Raw genomic sequence first — 15706 nt, 5'->3', positions numbered from 1 at the left:
GGGGCGCTATAGACACTGCATTTATTGCATGGGGTGCAATAGACACTGCATTTATCGCATGGGGCACTATAGACACTGCATTTAACACATGGGGCACTATAGACACTGCATTTATTGCATGGGGCGCTATAGATACTGCATTTATTGCATGGGGCGCTATAGACACTGCATTTATCGCATGGGGCGCTATAGATACTGCATTTATCACATGGGGGTGCTATAGACACTGCATTTCTCGCATGGGGCGCTATATACTGCATTTATCACATGGGGGGAGCTATATCACATTTATTGCATGGGGTGCTATATTGCACTTATTACATGGGGGCAATACATATTCCAATTATTACATGGGGCGATATGTCACACTTATTACATGAGGGAGATATATCACACTTATTACATGGCGGCGATATGTTGCACTTATTACTTGGGGGCGATATATTGCAATTATTATATGGGGAGATATATGGCATTCATTGCATTTATTTCTTGCAACATTATCAGGCTTGTTTGCCTGTGCTATCTTTCTGCTTGGCTGTTCCAGTTTGCAAGGCAAGATGTACTCTACCACCATCTGTATGGCAGTTGTCTTGTGTCAAATGGGCAGTTGTCCTTATCTCTCTCTGAGGGATCACAACCACTCTTCCCTCAGCAGAGGGAATGTCACTGCACGACTGATAAGAACTGCAGCATCCCATCGGCAGATGTCAGCCCAGAGGGAGGAGCCAACCATTGCTACCCAGATATAATCTGCAGATTCTGGAACACCAGCACAGCTTCTCCACTGGATTTCCCAGAGCAACAGCAGCTGCCTCTTCTTCCACTGGATCCTCAGAGGAAGACTACACCCTTTTCTACAGGATCCCTGCAGATTTTGTCTTGCTGACCATTTTTCTGTCTTCTGAGGAGCTTGTGCATGAGGGCAGAGGGGAAGTTGATGCTGATCTGGCTGGGAGAGTCACGGCTACTCCTTTCACCATAGTAACAAGGAGAATTTTGTATGCACTGGGGATGGGAAGGTATTTTACTTGGGGCAGTGGAGACTTTTCTTGGGAAAACTCTATGGTCAAGGGGAGCAGAGGAGGCAATTGCCTTTTTGGTAAATCCCTGCAATTCCTTGCTTGGCAAAGGTAGGGTCATGCTTCCCTCAGCAGGTGCAGGGTTCTGTTAGTGCTAAAATAAGAACTCAGAGAAAGCAGCTGCCCCTGTGTGTGGTGTTTGTGAGGTCCCCAGGATGAGGGAAGAGATGAGAATCTGACTCCATGTTCACAGAAGGTTGATTTATTATTTTATGACATTATATTATATTAAAGAATGCTATACCAAAACTAAAGAATACTAAAGAATAAAGAATATACTAAAGAATAGAGAAAGGATACATTAGAAGGTTTAACAAGATTGAATAATAAAAACCTGTGACTCCTTCCAGAGTCCTGACACAGCTGGCCATGGTGATTGGCCATTAAGTTGAAACAATTCACACAGAACTAATCAAGCATGCACTTATTGGTAAATAATCTCTAGACCACATTCTAAAGCACTCAGATAATTATTGTTTTCATTCTTTTCTGAGGCTTCTCAGCATTCCAGGAGAAGAAATCCTGGTGAAGGGATTTTTCAGAAAATATGACAGTGACACTTGTGGGATGGGGGACAACCCCTCCCTCCCTAATTTACTGTGTCTGGCACAGGACCACCATGGTCAGACCTTAATTACTGTCTGGGGGGGTCTTCTCCTTGCTTCCAGTGACAATCCAAACCCAAAGTGAGCTCTTTGACATGCAGGACAACGAGCTCCACAGGGACCTGAACAAAATGACTCACAGAAGGTGGGAGAAAGTTGAGCCCTGCTTTTATGGTAAAGGTGGCTGAACACTGGAATGTGTTCTGGAGATTATTCTTGCATATATTTAAAGCCTAATTGCTCATGGCCCTGTGTACCCTGCTCTAGCTAACCCTGCTTTAAGCAGGGGGTTGGACCAGGTGGTGTCCAGAGGGTCCTTTCAACCTCAACCATTCTGTTCAGCCATGCTGGATTTCACACATGGTTAAATTATTCACAAGTATAACTTTTAGCTAAGGCTCTCTTCTGGATGAAGGTAGAAATGAAAATGTAGCTTTCTTAGTCCTCAACAGGTGATGGTGGATAATTTTGTATATGAATCATAGCAAAAAATAGAGCAGAAAAGCATTTGGGCCTCCCACACAGAGAAAACTGGAGAAAGGATTTGGAAGAACTACTAAAGATACACCAAGGAGAATGATCAGAAGGAAGGTGAATGAGCAGGAAAACACCATGGGCAAGGACCAGGAGGTTTTAAAACCATTTCAGCATGGTCAGGGATCATGAGGAAGAAGTACCACTCTTGACTGAGTGCTAATAGTGGCCCTTGGCAAGAACAACTATTGACTCAGGAAATATCTCACATTTTTTTGCTTTACTTAAGAGCTAACAAAAATATTAAAGCAATGTTTTTGTTTGTTTGTTTTTATATCACTAATCATCTTTTATAGCTCATTTCCTACACACAGAAGTTTCTGAGTAAGGTTTTGGAAGGCACACAAGTCCCTTGGATGCTTCTAGAAAAGCTCCTCTCTGCTGCTTTGCAGTGTCAGTGTTTCAGACAGCTGAACACTGCATCTGCTCCAGACATTCCTGGCTAACTGGGAGTGTGATTGCAGCACAGCTCCAGTGCAACTTGCTGGAATCACCAACATGTTCTTGCACTTATTCCCATTCTTGATTAAAGCTCTTACTCTGCTCTCCAGCCTCTACTGCTAATGGTTTGCTGTCTTTCACAGTTATGTAAAGGTCTCCACAGCATCAGGTGGGAATTTTTCCAAGGTGCTTCATTTCTTAAATAATTAGGAACAGATCGGACTATAATGGAACAGTATAAAGGACTTTTAAGGCCAGGGACAAGTGCCAGAATCACTCTGGAACAGGGCTTATGTTATGGTTTCCTGGGACATTTTAGTTTTATTTATTAACTGTAGGAATTTTTATCTCATGCCAACACGTATGTGTGATCCTAATATGCAAAAATCTACTTTGTAAAATCTGGTGAAGTTCCAGGAAAGAGTTATACAAGCTCCATGTATAAACTGATGATGGAATCCATATTCAATCCTGCTTTAACAATGTTCAGAGAGAACTGAATCCAGCAAAATCCATAATGACTGGAGGTCTATCCTCTGCATCCATTCAGAACTACCAGTGGTATGGGCAGATCCACATTTGTTAGTTTTATGTTTATACTTTTCTTTGTGCTGGTGGCTCATTTGATAAATAGCTTGGACTGGCTCTTCAGAGAGCCTGAGGACTCACAGCACCAAACAGAGCTGTAAACTGCTAAAGAGAAGAGAAAGCTTGTGACTTGTATTGAAGGGCTAAGGATCCAATAATCCAGAACTTCCTGTTGGAAATTACAGCCCAAAGGTATTACTCTCTTAACCAGCAGTTAAATAGAATCAGTCACAGGAAGAAAGTCTTGCTTGGAGAACTGAGCATGGGATGCAGAAAGGCAGAGTGCAGATTTGGTCCTGCCTCTCTGGAGAGCTCAACTCTTGATCTCACAATGCACCTCCTGAATTCCACCACCCTCCTGAGGGAGATTGGGGACGCACTTAAATAACCTCTCAGATTGGAGCCAGAATGTACAGACCTGTGTCATGAAGTCCAGAAATTTACTTTAATACTAACTTGGCTCAGCATGTCAATTTTCTGTGTGTTAACAGTATTTTCACATCATGTGAAAATATCTAGTGTGTTATAAATGTCTGTGAGATTTCCTTATACATCTGTGAGCTGTCCAGGGTTTTTCAAACAGCTGCAGAATCCTGGCAGTACAAGCTGTGTATATATAGCTCACCTGGTGCTTATTCTCTGTTTCAAAGAAATAAAAATTTCAGGGAAATATTAATTTCATTGAGATCAAAATATTTTTAGTAGACCAGAAGTCCTTTTGATCAGGACTATCTGGCACGTGGTAGAATTTATTCAAGTGATGCAGCAGTGACCTCTGCTGCACAGCTGATGCTGTTTCATGGCTAAATTAAACCCACTGTTAGCTCTCTTTCACATCAGTTAAAACTATAATTTTTTTCAAAAACAAGCATATTTGCCTCAAGTTAAGAACATTCCTCTTTTTCCTAATAAAGAGGAGGGCTTCAAACCCCAGAAGATTATTTTTGAAGTTACTGGCATGAACATACCACAAATTATTTTGAAAGTTTTCACTGGTTATCGAGGATAGTATCAGCATTAAATGAACCCTGAACTACCCTCATAAAAACATTTCTGTTAATTTTACTGGGAAGGAACCTGAGGCACAAATCCTGCTGTGCTCACAGTCACACCCAAAGTCTATGGCAGAGGCATCAGTTTCAGGGGACATCATGATTTCAAGCCCCATTCTTTAACCACAGGATGACACTTTCCCTTTCCTGTGCCAGATCAGAAGAATATCAACCACCTGTAAAAAGCAGAATGCCTGTACATTATGCTCCACACCATCCATGTGGCAAGGAAAAGCAATACAAACGGGAAAAACAGGAGGCTTGTTTTCAGCTTGTGACTCTACTTGATCCTGTAAGAAAACAATTGTCCTAAAGCATCTTCACAAAGTCCTGAGCAACCACAAATTCTGCTACATTAGCAGAGGAAAGAAGGAAAATGTTCCTTCTCCTTCCCTCCCATGACTAAACCTTCTCTTTCCCCTCAGTCCTCCAAGGGACTGGCTATTTCATGGTGAGGAATTTGAGTCTGGCCCCTGCACTGGGCCAGCATTGCTGCCCTCTGTTCAAAACCCCAGAGCTGGCACAGAGCAAAGCTGGGTGGTCTCACTCCAGCCCTGGGTGGTGAAACCAGGCTGCAGCAAGAGCCAACTGGCACTCAAACCCCCCAGCCACAAGCAACAAAACAAAGCAGATTCCTGTCATCAGTCCCACAGTGTGAAAATGGTGTGTCCCTATTTAACAGTGTGGTTCTGTCTCAGGCATTCATTCATCATTGTATTCTTACTTTTTCTGTGAAAGTCCCATTTTCCTTTCCCAGGGAAGAGTTTAACCCCCCTAAAAAAGCTATGTCTTGTTCTCTTTTTGATAAATGAAAGGTAACCTTCTCCAATGTCTTCTTGTGAAGTGTTTTTGCTGAACCAGAATGTTTCTGGCAAACCATTCTTTGTTTTATTCAGGTTTTTTTGGCATTCTTTTTAGAGATGTGCTGGAGCTGTGTATGGACTTCCACCTTGCTGGTGCTCTCTACACAAACATCACCACCCTGTTTCTATCTCCCTTGCCTTCATTTCAGTTTTGGAGATACTGACTTCCAGGATAAGTCTTATTGTCCAGGCAAGCTCACTTTTTTTTTTTTTTCCTTTTTTTTTTCTTTTTTTTTTTTTTTTCTGCATGATGGAGTAGCTTCAGCCCTACATTTAGGACAAATGTTTTTTGCCAGAATGAGCCCAGCAAGCAAACAACCTAGTTCTCTTCTGTATTACTTTTTAATATTTCACCACTTTTCTTTGTATCAGTCACAAAATTTTATCAGCTTTCACATTCCCTCTCAGATTAGAGGACAGGGATATTAAGTCTTCTACAAACCCCCATGAAGCCCTACTAGTGACAAATCCAATAAATGGCAGCTCTCCCCAGCACCTGCTTTCCTAGCTTTTCCTGCAAACTAGCTCATCCTCCCCTTCACGTCTGCCTAAGGTTTGTAAAGGACCTCTTTACTTTTATTTGAAATCTCACAGTATTGTGAAACTTCTGACAATGTTTATCTATGCAGCTACTCTGTGAATTTATATTCTGATTGCTTCGCAGCTGAACCCTTTACTCCCTTTCCTGTGATTTTTTTCAAAACTTACATCAACCAAACTCCTTTGTAATCGCATTTTCCCTTTAATCCTGTTAGTCAGGATTCACCTTCTGTAAATCTTGGCACCAACACTTTTGTGGTTTCACAAAATTCTGGAAGTTTTACAAAACATTTAATGCTTACAACATATTTCATGGTTGAGCCAAATAATAATCTGGATTTATATGTTTAGAATGCTTTGTACTTCTGCCATACTGGCACTGTGTTTGTAACATTCCTTGGGGCTAAGTGAAAAAAACAACCCAGAAATCTGGGATGAATATATTATTTTGAGAATACCAAGCATGTACTCTGTACCAGTAAGTATATTCACAAGCATTCCTGAGTGCTGTCCTCCAAATGAGTTCCAAATGTGCCTGCTAAGCTTGCTGGATCCATGGTCTCCTTCATGCCTGGTGTCAGCCTGGTGTTCATAGCAGCAACTGTGATACCATCCCTCTTCAGGAGTAATAGGTAAAGTGGTGTTTTTCAGCTTATATCTTTCATCTAGGAACTCAATAAAAAGCTGCTTGACTTTTTGAAACAACGACTATAAAAATATACTAAATCTTTCTTAGACAACAAATGCATTATCACTATACTCTAAGATTTGGCAGAATGAAGTATCTGGAGATTCAAGATCTCTTCAGCAGCCTTGTTGAGAACTTTTTGTTGCAAATGATTCATAGCCCAATGAAAATGTTACTTACAGCTGACACTGTTTATTAGTCTCTATGGTTACTTCAGGATTAATGTGTTTTTTCATCCTCAGCTTATACAGGCAATCAGATTCCTGCTTTTACCATCAATGCACAATAATTGGTTTGTACATTGGCTTTAGATTTCTGAATTACAAATAAGTTTACCACTGCTGCCATGACTAAAATGAGACAGACCTGCTCTTTTCCTCCTAATATTTTTGTTTGTTTGTTTGTTTTACACTCTGGATCACACGAAGCAATGCACCATTTCCAACCTCAGTGCCCATCACAGCCAGGGAGGTTGAAGCTGCCCACCCCAGCAGTTCCATCCAGCCTCCAGCAGAGGGTTTTAAGGAGAGGGTTTTAAGCAGCCTGAATGCATCCTTTCAGTGTGAGGCACAGCGCAGTGCTCAGCACAACCAGCACCTCCTGGGGGGATAATTCCCATCCCTGCCCTGGGGATGTGTGTACCACAGGCAGAGGCTGTGCCTGACAAAGCTGGGGAGGGCCCTGGAAGCTGTTCTAGCACTCAGACAAGGGAGGGACAAGTTCTCTTCAGAATCCTTCATGCCCACACTGATCCTGCAGTTTGCAGTCCCTTAAGGCTCCTGCTGTTGTGCAGCCCTTTGCCCACACCCAGCACCCTCCCTGATGCCTGCTGGAACCCTCTAACCCTTCTGCCTCCTACAGCCTTACAAAAATTATCTCTTCTGACCTTAGAAGGGATGATTTCTGCCCCCTTCCTTACTGACCAGCTCTGCTGTGAGCTCCAAATCCAGTTCACATGTGCCTCCCTGCTTAAATACCTCCTTAGATAATGTTAGAAAATACCATATTCTTGTTTTCCGTGTCACCCCCAGTCCCCTACACATCTCACTGTTGTTACCATTACTGGCAGTGCCTTCCACTTGGAGTATCTCTGTCGTGGCATTTTTAACCTGCCTGTTCAGCACTGCTCCAGGGACTCTGATCTCTCTGAGAACCTCTCTGTGCTAAGCACTGTAAATGCACATCAGCCTTGCTTCAGCTACAGCTTATAATGTTCCCAAGCAATGAGGTAAAAACGGGGCAGAGAAAGCAGATTTGTGGAAAGCAAGAGAAAACAGCAGCTACTCAATAGAGCCCAGAAAGGGAGACACTGTTCTCAACATGTGAACTGCCCCAGGGCCTAAAACAAACCAACAGTTTTCCAAGCTGGTTTTTTAAACTGCTGTAGTCCTTGTTTTCCTCCTTACATGGGCAACACTGCTAAGCATCTTGAGATTCAACCTGGAAGTGGAACTGGTGAAAAGGAAAAGCAGTTATGTTCCCCTGTGCTGAAAGGGAGAGCTTTCCCTCTAAAGTGAAACTGAAATTAACTCCCACATGCTCAGAGTAAAAGGGGATGTTTGCCAGTTAGGCTACAAAACTCACCCAAGGCTACAAAAATTCACCCAAAAACCCCACTTGTGAAATAGCAGAAAAGAAACACAACCACATTTTCCCCAGTACTCAAAGGATGAGAGAGAAGTCGTAGTAATGTGGCAGCTGGACAAAATTATATCAAGTTACAAGGAGGTAAAATAAATTTCATTCAACACTTTTTATTCTCGTGGAATACAGCATTGTGAACTCAGTGGCTTGAAAAATAAGCAAAGTTTTTTAATTCTCAAACTGACACATGTGACCTCATGAAACTAAAGCACTGTTTTCTTTGAGATCCAGCATGTACACTGATTTTTCAAAGTATTCTCTCCAAGACGAAACAGAGCAGCAAATGGGATATAATATGTTTAAATCTCAATTGGGTATATTCACTCAACAAGGTTAGTTTATTTTTTAGCATCTTTATTCACCTTTAAGTATTTATTTTTATTTCATGATACTCATACAAAGCCTATCAGAAACTATTTAGAGAAACTTGTTTTCTCTGATACTTTCCTCATGGTTTCCCACCAGCTGATGAAGTTCCTCTAAATAAATCATTACTGTTTTCTCTAGAAGGAAATTACAGACACAAAACTTCCAACGTCAGTGAAATATTCCCTGTGCTAAAAGGAACAAAACTTATTCACTAGTGTGTCAAAATATGCATTTTTGGGCTTATCACCAAAAGAGTAGGGAGAAGCCAGAGCACTAAAATTAGAGACCTTTTCAGAAGAGATAACAGTATTGAATTCTGTAGCTTTGGCCAACATCTAATAAGAACTACAAGAAAGCAGAATTATGGTTTACAATGCTATTAAAATTATTCTTTTCAAGATCAGTGTTAGACACTCAGAAACAGATCCTACCAAAGCCTATTAAACAATTACAGATTAAAAATTCATTACAGCCTAGTAAATCCCCATTGAACCTTCTAATACAAACACAGCCCTTTCAGAGAGCCTACCTTTAAGGGAAGATAAGCTGTGACTACTGGGATTTATCTTCTGTCAGGGCCTGAGAGCACCAAGAATCCCCCAGTCCTCATCTGCCTCATCTGGGACCTTCACCCACGTGCTCTGCCCACTGGCTCAGGAGATGCACTTGAGCTCAAACCCTCAGCTGCTTTGTTGGTGTGTCAGGACCTAATATTTCTGTCAATTCTTATTGTCACCACTTCTGATGGCTTCATTCCTTTTTATTTCACTGCAGAGAGAATCAGCTGATTCTCTTTGACAGTGTCAGGAACTGAGTTTTTACAGTTACAGTAGCACAGCAAAGTCTCCAGTTCTATTGCTAAGACCAGGTATAGCACAAGTAATTTTTGACCCTATTGGAGATATAGGACAGGAAAATTAAGCAATTGTTTTCTACAGGCAAGCATGAAAAAGTAGTCATGAAACCCATGAGCCTTTGACCCCAATTTCCTCATAATGTCATGGGGCAGGAAAAAATATTTTTAAAGCTGTTAGATAAGCTTATTTTGGTTGTATGATGGAGACATATGTAAGAACTCAAATCAAATGGGGTTAACAGGTCCAGTGGAGGTTTTTCCTAATTGTGCAATGCTAAAAACAATGTTGGACATTGCACAAGAGAGTCTTTGATGTCACATCCTTTCTTAGAGCAACACTTCACTGTTATTTTGCAGAAAGTTGGTTTTAAAAAAACCCAAAGAATTCAATCAATCTGTGTTTGTAGGACCATGTTCAGCTGAGTTTTTAACACCTCCAAAGACTTCCACCTCTCTGGACAACCTGTTTAACTGTTCAATCACCTTTATGGTGTTTTCCTATGTTTAAACAGTTTCCTGTACTTCCAATTTCTTCTTACTGTTTTTTGTGCATTCACTGGGCAACACTGAGTCTTGTCCCATCTTTGCTTCCTCCCATCAGGTGTTTATGTACATCAGAAAGATCCCTCTGAGCTTTATCATGAAGCTAAGCAATCTTTATTCTCTCAGCCTCTCCTCCCACGTCAGATAATCCAATTATCTGATCAATTTCCTGACCCTTTGCTAGATTTACTCCATGTCCATCACGCACAGGGTAGCCCAGAGCAGGGGATGCCACCCCAGATGTGGTCTGAGCAGTGCTGAGCAAGATCTCTCTTGACTTGCTGGCAGTGTTTTTCTGGAAGCTGGTCTCCATCAGCCACAAAGGCTCCTTGCTGCTCACATTCAGCTGCTCAGCACCCCAAAGTTCTCTCCTGCAGAGCTGCTTTCCACCTGCTTGTTGCCAGCATGTACAGCTGCCTGGGGTTATTCCCACAGCCTCTGGGCTGTGGCACTGGACATTCCCCTCTGACCTTCATATGCCTTCTCTTTGGGCCTTCCTTCATCCTCCTGAGCTGCTTCTGAGGGGCAGCACACCCCTGACTATTAATCCAGAGAGCTTCTGAGTTTGGTGTGCACACTGCCAAACATCTGCTGCTGTATTTTGCTTTTAGAGGAAAACATGTCCTGGAGATGTGCAAATTCACTTAATGCCAGCTGTTCCTCACAATCAAGGACCTGAGCCTCCATTTGTGTTAGCTGGGAAAACCATGGGCTTTCCCCCAAGCTTGCCAGTGTTAGGGGTTATCAGCTTTTGCATGAATCAGAAATGTTTCCTTTCAGTGTCTGCCATGGAGCTGTCTGTTTTGATACCTGCTTTCCTGTGCCACCGAAGCTGAGAGGAAATGGGAGTACGAATGGGAGTACGTGTCACTTGAGGACATGCACAAGCCTCGGGGGATTTTGTCTCTGCAGTACAATCGGGAAATTTGCAATAGGTCATTTCTCTTTGTTGCCACTTCCTGAAAGGACACAACAGAACAAAGTCCACCCAGTAGAGGCTATTCTGACTCATGCCACACTGCTATTTTCAGCTTTAAAGTGCAAAAGCCAAAAAAAGTACCTCCAGCTATATTATTAGAACTGTTTACTTTTCAGTGAAGTTTGTTTGCCTGTATTAAAATGGATTGACCACTGACAAGTCAAAACAGTCAAAATATCAATCCCAAAAGATAATGCTGCATTACTGCAACATTTTCTTAAACTCTGTGACTGTTACTATATTTTGGCTCCAGTGTCTTTGCTACAGATGAAATGCTGACTTCCAAAGAATGCTAGCACCCAGGGAGCACAGGGCACCCAGCACTGGGGCTCTCTAGCCTGTGTGGACACTGCCTGTGTCTCTCTAGCTGTGTCTGTGTCCCTGTTCTCTCATCACTTTCACAGGAGAAGTGAGAGGGATCTCCCGGACTAAGCCACGAAAAAATTTACTGGAAGTAAGTGCCAAGCAGAAGTCAAAGAACTGCAATGTTCCCCCTCCTCTGAGGAGCTTGTTTGTAGTGTTACAAACATTCAAAAACTCAGCCAATCAAACTAATATGCAGTTGATAAAACTGTGTGTAACAAACAATGTCTTGCGTTCTTTTCATTGTCTTCCAAAGTTTTGGGTCTGTAATGAATAGAGTTTCAGAAGGTTTTGATTTGGCAGCCTCCAAATGAAAGCTGAAATTACAGAATTAGTTAGCCCCTTGAGTACTGCAAGATCTGTTAAAACTACTTCGTTAATAATTTTTGAAATGTATTGAAGTTCCATAAGCAGAATTTTTTTTTTTGCTTAAAAATACCTCCTTTCACTTTTTTAGATGCTGTCTCTTCACATCACTCATGTTGGATTCTAGCCCAGGTAAAATTTTTAGGGTTGACAAAGGCTCTTTTGGTATGCAAAGGTTTATACAACTGGTGGTGGAAAAACTGTTGGGAATCAAGATAAATTTTCCACTTTTTACATCCTCTGTTTTAGTTGGCTGCTTTCCACAGAAGAGAAGGAAGTTCTCATCTCTGGCAGTGTTGGACTTAATTCCAGCTCAGTATGCTAATGACCAAATTGAAAGAATATATTTCACCTTAAGCAGAGTGTTTTCCTAGGTGTCTGGAAGCCCACAGATGTTTACTGCAGCCATTCAGAAGTGACACTCCATTTGAGTGGCCTCCAAGCAGGCTGGATTACACCAATACTTACAGGAAACCAGTAGCAATCTGTATGTTTCAGATGCTTTTAATCTACATGTTGTTGCAACTTTTAAAAAAACCCCAACCAAACAAAAAAATCTCCAAATGAACCCAAATCAGCCCTGCAACTGAAAAACAGCATTTGGTCAATGTCAGACTTTTTAAAAAAATGCTGTTGATATTTTGTGCCCAGGTGTGTATTTTCACACTCCAGAATTGCCAGGTAGAGAAAAGGCAACTCTCAGAATCAAGCCAATTAAAATGTTGCCCACTTTCTGCTGGAAAAATCCAGGAGACAGGCATGGCATTGGAAAATATATTCCTGTTGTGCTGTCCTGGAGGAAAGACCTCTGGGGATTGGTGAATATGGCTGCAGTATTCCTCCCCCTGGGACAGGCATCCTTAGGGGAGCAAGCCTAAGGGAGCATTCACCAAGTCTTTGCTAGAAGAGCTTGAGTTTTGCTTGGCGTGGGTGAAGGCTTTGAAAGGTGCTAATGAAAGCCTCACCCCTGCCACACATTCACAGCAAGGTCACACAATGCAGGCCTCTGACATTTCATCATTAGCTTACTAGAACTACTTATCTGCAGATAAGGTACATAATTGACAGGCCTGGAGGTTTTGCATTCCTCCACCCTGTCTTAACACTGCTTAGGACATTGTGTTCCAAAATAGATCCCAAATGCTTGGGATGAGGACTAGGGCACCTGTAACAAGTGTGGTCCCTAAGCCCTCTGTAGTCTGGGAGTCTGGGAGTTCTTCATCTTGTTCCAAATTACATGAATTATTGCATCATACCTGTTTAAGATTTCACTGTATAAATAATTGGGTAATGAATCAATAAATGTCTTTGGTAGAATTTAACTAGCAGAGGTGCTTGGCACTACTCACTTTATGGAAATTGCCTAAGGCCAGAAGATGTGGTAATTTTCGTTTAGTCATCTCATTAATGGCTAATGAATGTTGTGAATATTTCCCAAAATACCATGGTATGGGCACCTGAAGAAACATTTTTTTTTGACAAAACAAAACAAAGTAGAAAAGGAAGGTTCAGTTCAACTGCAAACCCATGAAATGGAAAAGGGACACCATAATTTTTTGTATCTTAAAGTATCCCATTACAGTGAGTGAGCATTCTGCCTGCTTGGAGTTCTGTCTTCCAGAGCAAGATGGTTAAATAACTGGCTGCACTCATGTACAACAGCCCAGCTTTTATGAAACTGAACTGCACAGCATCTGAATCCTGCAAATCTCAAACCTACAGCATTTTAACATCACCTTCTTGTAAGTCCTCCTGAAATAGAGAAGATGCCAAAGAAAACAGCACCTTAGAACCTGCCTCTTTGCCACAAGCTATCCTGCCCAGATGCTCAACTGGAATAGCCAGATTGAGAAATGGTGCTGGGAACTCTTCTGAGATATCCAAGTGTAGTGTTTACTGAATATGCATCAGAGGCTTTGGTATTTGGGTCATCTCAGTGCTCCAGTCTTCTGGTCCTGTGTCATTCTTTCACTGTACACACTCACTCTATTTGTGCTTTGTCTTATGGCAAGGCCCTTTAATGCTGCTGCTTGTAAACCCCTCATTTTGTTCTAAGTTTGATTGTAACTGGGTTCACTCTTTTTGACTTTTATGAGGGGAAGACTTATAAACTACTTGTGTCTTAAACTGTTTCTCTTTAGGTATATTATTACTCCTGCTTTCAGGATGCTAAGATGTTGTTAAGAACACATTTATGTACCCTATAAACTCTCTTAGCTTCTGAGTGAGTCACAAAATGTTAATCCAAAAGTTTGCATTAAAAAAGCAAAAATTCTAGTTCTTGCATTGCTATGGTTATGCTATAAAAGACCTTATTTGGATACTTTGCAAAATAAATAAATAAATAAGATGGTTTTTAGCTGCTCATTCTTTGACAATCTGAGGGCCAGTTTTGTCTTCTGAGCAGAATAAAAACTGGTCTCTGGGGTTTTTTTAGATCCATGACTCTGCTGAAAGACTTGTGCTGTCATTTAGCAGGAATGTACATGTAAGAAGTAACCTACTGTCTCAGAATTCCTCCTGCAGTTAGAGTCAGGTGCTCTCTGCCAAGCCCTCTGTGAGGGCTGGGTTCACTCACTGGGAGGAATCCTGCAGGCACTCACATACTGATCATTTTCAGTGCTGCTCTTCAGATTCCCTTTCTGTTCATTGTGGTGTCCCCTTCCCTGTGGCTGGCAGTGCACCCAGTGGCATTTCCAGAGGAACTCAGTCTCCCCCTGTCCTTGGGAGCAGCACACAGCCCCTGGCACCAAGAGCTGCTGTTTCTGGCAGGAGTGTCCCCCTCTCCAGCCTCAGTGTGTTGAGCTGCCAGCATGGCACTGAATGAGTGCTGTGCATGGCAGATGAGAATGATTCAATGTCTGTCCTACCCATTACTCTCTGCTGCAAGGTCTTACTCCAAGCATTTTACATTATTACAATGTAAACCAAAATCCAAACAAATGCAACAATTTACAGTCAAACTAAACTTTGGTTTTCTTAACTCTCTGATTTCTGCATAAGACATTTCTGCCTTGAGGGAGCCTATAGAGGATTTCCTTGCCCATTGTTTATAAGCATTCATATTATGTGAGAAGCTTTACATTTCTCTGGATAAATTATATTTAGGTAAAATACTGATTATTTTTTTAAATTAACATGTTCAGTTAATAATGATGTTTCATTAGCTCAGACCTGCACTGCAAATTGGCCTGTAAATTTCTGCTTTTTTGACATATGGATTAAAATTAAGTTTTCTGGTTTTATACTAAGGGGTTTTTTTAAGCTGAAAACAATAGTCAAAAGGAGTAAACAAATCTGGGATTGTTCCAGTACTCTGTTTCCTCATCATATGATATTCTAAAAATACAGAAGTAACTGAAACTACTTTAGGTGTCAAAGAATTTCTGTAAAATTAAGTCTTTCAAATTAATCTACAAAGCTCCTCTGAAGAACTTTCCTTAATTAGCTGTATGGATTTTGAAGAGTTTGTGATTCTCCTGCAGCACAGTCTGAGCCAGACAGGCCAACACCTTATAAAGAGGAAAACATTTTTAATGTACTTTCCACAGAAGTATCGAATATGGACAAAAATTAATGTGGTGTTGATAAATCAAAGCCAAGGGGAGGAGGATCCTGGGGTGCCAGCAACACACCCTGACATGCTTCCAGCCTTCTCTAGGATTGTTACAGGACTCTTGTCTCACCTTTGCAGCTTCTGCTCCCTCATGCTACATTTCCCTTCAGGAGGGGTGTGCTGGGCAGAGCAAGCTGGTGCTGGGCAGAGTTCCAGCATCAGCAGAAGGACACTGTGAACTTCCCACTCTTGGTGTGCTTCCTCTCAGCCACACAGCCCTGGCCACATGATTTTATGCCATAAGGGGCTTTCCTGTGATCACAGGAGGATGAGCTAACTGCCTCACTGCTCCTTCCCTCCCTGCCAGAGGCGGAGGCTGGGATTTGATCCAAAACCAACACAAGTCTGTGGACAGAGTCTCATTGACTGACACTGGTTTTAAGTCAGACTCTATAAATAGAGACATTTGCATGAAATGTGATCAGCTGAAACAACTGCTCTCTCTCCAAGTTTCTATCTTGCATCCAGCAGAACCATCAACCTTCAGTGGGAACGTGAACCTTAGGGGCCTAGCAGGAACACAATTAGGCCCTCTAAGGTTTTCACAAAATTAAAGGTGCAGAGAGCTTTTGTCATT

The sequence above is a fragment of the Haemorhous mexicanus genome, chromosome 12 (assembly GCF_027477595.1).
Source record: "Haemorhous mexicanus isolate bHaeMex1 chromosome 12, bHaeMex1.pri, whole genome shotgun sequence".
Lineage (NCBI taxonomy): Eukaryota > Metazoa > Chordata > Aves > Passeriformes > Fringillidae > Haemorhous > Haemorhous mexicanus.
This window is presented reverse-complemented; position numbering follows the sequence as displayed.